The sequence below is a fragment of the Porites lutea genome, chromosome 8 (genome assembly GCF_958299795.1).
Source record: "Porites lutea chromosome 8, jaPorLute2.1, whole genome shotgun sequence".
NCBI lineage: Eukaryota > Metazoa > Cnidaria > Anthozoa > Scleractinia > Poritidae > Porites > Porites lutea.
The window spans coordinates 20095308-20100307 of NC_133208.1; positions in this window are offsets into that span (position 1 = coordinate 20095308).

The following is a 5000-nucleotide window of genomic DNA, read 5'->3' on the forward strand; positions in this document are numbered from 1 at the left end:
AGTCAACCATACTGAATTCTTTGGTTATGAGTGCTAGTTTTAATTAGCACTCAGTGTCGTCTATGGGGGTCCAATGAGAACGTCAAAAAGCAATAGGTTTAGGCCCCGTCCACAAGTATCCGAATATTTTTGAGAAGTGAGATTTTTTTAACGTATCGTATTCGAATCGATTTAGCCCGTCCATAGTTAATAGAGGGAATGGTTATGAAACCCGATAAAGTTCTTTGTTGTATGTTTTTGTTCTCTTTTTTGGCCTTGACCCTCCACAAAATACAATAGTTGTTTACTCCGTACTGAGGAACTAACCAATAGAAACGTACTGGTTACGTAATTCATGCATAACGTATGAACGCAAAACAAAAGATTGTGCAGGGTCGTGGACCTTCTAACATAAATCTTGGCATCTTTGTTTGCTCCTTTGATGTTTGCCGGGTTTCATAACCAGTCACCTCCATTAACTATGGCCCGTCCACTCGAAAACCCGTCAAAAAGTTGGAAATACGATAACATCCCTTACGGAGCATGCGTCATGTTAGATCATCATCGTATTCGAAAACCTCCCTTTCCGTCCATAGACGAGAAGCCAGCGTTTACAAAAATATTCGCTGTGGAGAGCGTTTTTGAAAAAGTTGCGTTTTCGTTGGCCGTTTTTCACCGGATAAGTGTGGACGGTAGGCAAAACTGGAGGGAAAAAATAACCGTTTTCAAACAAAAACAGACACGTGTGGACGGGGCCTTAGGCACAGGCCACGCGTATCGGGTTATTTTTGAAAACGGAGAACCCGTACGAAACGAAGTTTTCGAGCGACAAAACTGCACGTTTTAGAAAACGATTACCATGGAATTTCTTGAAAACGCTGGATTATCGTTTTAGTGTGGATGAGCCCATAGCCAGCCCATAGACCTGTAGGCCGGGGCCTACAAATTTTTTGTTTGATTACTCTATCGCTGGTAATAAATTATGCGTTGTTGGGGTGAGCTATAAAGCTTAAGAGGTAAAAGTGATGGTGAAGTCAGCGCATGCCTGTCATGCGTACAATTTTCAGTATATGTGGAAATGAAAGTCAGCCAGGTCTACAAATCTAAATTCCCGAAAAGCTGGCTACACTCATGCTGTGATTTCAGACATCATACAGCGCATGCCGTGTAAAGGATGCTACATATCCATTGTTTTTGTGTTTCAAACGATTCGAATTCGAATACGATACGAATAAGTGTGGACGCCGTTTTTTTTTTTTATTTCAAAACTGGAGAAAAATCTCCGTTGTTAAAAATATCCGAATAAGTATGTGGACGAGACGTTAGATTAGCAAAACAACTTTGTGTGTCGAGTGCAACACACTTTTTGGTGAACTTCCTTTGCCGTTATTTCACCTCTGCGACGTGAAGTTGCGCATAATTTCAAGCTTAATGGAGAACGTAAACAAATGACGACGGATTTCTCTTTCTCTTTTGAACTTAGATATTTTCTTAGGAATTCAACTCCAGGAGGGTTCGCCTACATTATTTTAACAAAGCGAGCGAGTTAAGATCATCAGTCTTGCTGAAGTTTCAAAGAACGCCGTAGTGTTTACATACTTTTACCCGTTTTAGTCCGGAAGGAGGAGTAATGCAGACTTAAGGGAAAATGTAGAATGAATTAATGTCAATTAAATTTCTTTTGAGAGATTATAGTGGAAATCAACTCATGTGCATATCGCTTCTTTCTATTACTCTCCGATTTTTCGGGAGCGAGGTAAGTACGGCATTGTGATCATGTCAAATGAACGAAATACATTCAAACCTGTATTAATTAAGCGGTCACCTCTATTAAGTGGTCGCGGTCACCTTCTTCGAGGTCCAAATGACTTATTTTTTTTTATTGTCTTCACTGTGACAAGAAGCTACAAGATGTATCATATAACGGTGCAACAGCTACATTATAATTCAAAGTTAAAAAGAGCTATGCAGTGAGAAACTTTGAAAAACTGTTTGACTAAACATTTTTCAAAGCCCCAACAGCGACCCAAATTTTTTTGCACTCTTATCCAAATCCATGTCCTCGTCTTTCGTGATTTTCGCGTTAGTTAAACTTTCCTTCACTGATTTAGCGGTTAATTTTGTATTACAGTCGATTTGTTGGCCGGTCTCTCACGTTTAAATATTGACTGAACTGCGTGACACAGTTTTTAACTACTTAACTTTATTCTGACAGAATAGTAGTTTCCCTCGGCCACTCCTTACTCCTTCCCCCGGAGTTGAGTCCCCGGGGGGGGGGGGGGGACTCCCCATATGAAAGGGGCGGGAATGCTCGTCGGAAATTTCGAATTAAACCGGTAAAGGAGACCGATCTGGGCGGGGCCCAAGCTTTTTTGACCCCTAAAAGAGACAATGTTAAAACAAAGACAATATATATTTTTTTTTATACTTTTTCGCGTGCAACCCTAAACGAGACCTTCACGGCTAAATACGATGGCGTTTTGCCCAGAACACCCTAAGTGAGACCAAAATCCGAAATTTATACCCCTAAGCTAGACGACGAGCATCCCCACCCCTTTCATATGGGGATCCCCCCCTCCCCCCCTCCCCGGGTTTGAGTCATCGATATTGAACAATGTACAAATCTTTCCCCGCCATTGCATGGCATAGTAAAATTCACCATAAGTTCGATTCTTTCCCAGAGAGGATTGCAATCCAGGATAATATCTTTCCTCAGGTTTTTACCCTACCTCACTCACTTTAGGTTAAGAAGCTGAAAAGCTCGGTTGGAAAGTTGGTTGACCAATGTTTTGGTGTTATTCCGATATCAAGAGGGAGTCTTCCTAAAACCGGTCCACTGCCTTTCGGGTCGGAGAATCAATTTTCTTTAAACCTTGCCCATGAATTTATCTTGGTCCAAAAGTAATTGAAACCGCATTAGTTTTTGAAAATATTTCAAAATAAAATTTTTCGGGAGGAAAATCACTTCAGCGCCCAGTGGCCAAATTTTTGCGGTGACAAAGAGTAAAAAAACAGCGGATTTTGTTGAGCTCACCACTTCAAAGTTTTTCACTTTAAACGATTTTTTTTCTCCTCCTAGGATGAAACTGGTCCTTAAATGCTGTAAAGCACACAAATTTGGTCCTTCAAATGAACTCATATCTACTAAATATTTTTTTGATTTACACCCACTTTGCTGTAGGCGGGAAAGGCTCAAAAATGCATATTTTTATCCTAGCTCTGTGCAAAATTCCCACATCTTCTAAAAAACAACATACTTTTTCAGAACAACAAAGGGAATGCCCAAAAAACATAGAAACATAAGAATATGTTGTGATTTAAGCGATTTATCAGCACAGCCGATCGACGAAATATGCCTATTTTCTGTTATGACTGTTTACAATAAATGATGGAAGGTCTTAATGCCAAGCCGTAATAACACAATAATTCATTAAACGTATCAAGTATTTTAAACTTTTTATGACTTTTAACATAATAGAACATTATTTAGAAAACGAAACCCTTTAAGCCGAACGCATTTATACTACAGGTGTACCTGTTAACCGCGCTTCGATCCGATCGAGTCGTTATTCCTATGTCTGGAATCGTTACGATGCGAAAACATTTCTTGCTAGCCTGACTTAAATTGAAAGGCAGAAAATTATCTTATCAACAGATTATTCTATTATATTTATTGCTGTTTTCGTTGACAAGCTACAAATCATTTGCACTTGTCTAAGACGTAAAGCTATTAAAACTTTCTTTGACAAGAAAAGTAATGTCGTGAGTTTTGGGACACATACCGCCCATTTTTGCATTCAAGGAAAAGTACGCAAGCTAATGACATAATACTAAAAGAAAACGATGTCGTAATAACAGACAAGAAACAAATAGCGGAGCTTTTTAATAGTTATTTCGTGAACATCGCGGACGGCGTGCCAGAGATTACTGAACAGATTTATGGAAAAGGGTTTGATGCACATCCTAGCATTCAGGCGATTTTTAATAACAATGAGCAGATCGGTGCGAGAAATAATTTTGCTTTTCAATATACTAATAAAACCCAAGTGGAAGCTTTGTTACTCAAAATCAACTCCCGTAAATCCTGTGGTTATGACGGAATACCACCGCGACTGGTAAAAGAGTCTGCCAACGCAATTGCCGGTCCTATAGCTGCAATAATGAATCACTCGATTAGGACAGGACAGTATCCGTCGCGCTTGAAATTAGGTCAAGTTACTCCTTTATTTAAAAAGGACGATGAACTAAACAAAAGCAATTATCGACCAGTGACCGTATTACCTGCGCTCAATAACGTTTTTGAGAGGCTACTTTCAGCTCAAATGGGCGACTTTTACCAGAACATATTGTCTGAATACATATCCGCCTACAGGAGGCACCATAGCTGTGAGACATCTTTACTTAGGCTGACTGAGGACTGGAGGCGCAGTCTAGACAATAAAGAGATCGTGGCAGTTATATCAATGGATTTGTCAAAGGCTTTCGACACCATACCTCATGCTTTGCTATTAGCAAAACTGAAAGCGTATGGCTTGCACGAATCCAGCTGCGCCCTTATCGGTGACTACTTGACGGATAGAAGGCAGCGAGTGAAAATTGGTGATACTTATTCGGATTGGATGAGTGTGAAGCGGGGCGTGCCTCAAGGCAGCGTCCTGGGGCCCATGTTTTTCAACATGTTCCTCAACGACCTCATCTTTCACATTAAGTCTGTAAAATTAAACACTTATGCCGATGACTGCCAACTGCACTCAACTGATGTAGACCCAGTGGCCTTGGAACGGCGGATCAATCATGATGTACAAATAGCAAATAAATGGTTCGAAGACAATGGGATGAAAGCAAACCCTGCTAAACATCAAGGGATGGTTCTTGGCAAAACCGATTACCCTTTCTCCTTTTTAACCACAAGATGCCTGGATCTTTTTGGAATATCTCTAGACAATGAACTTAATTTCACGGATCACATATCCTCTGTATACAAAAAAATAAATAATCAGTTCTGTGTCTTCAAAAGATTT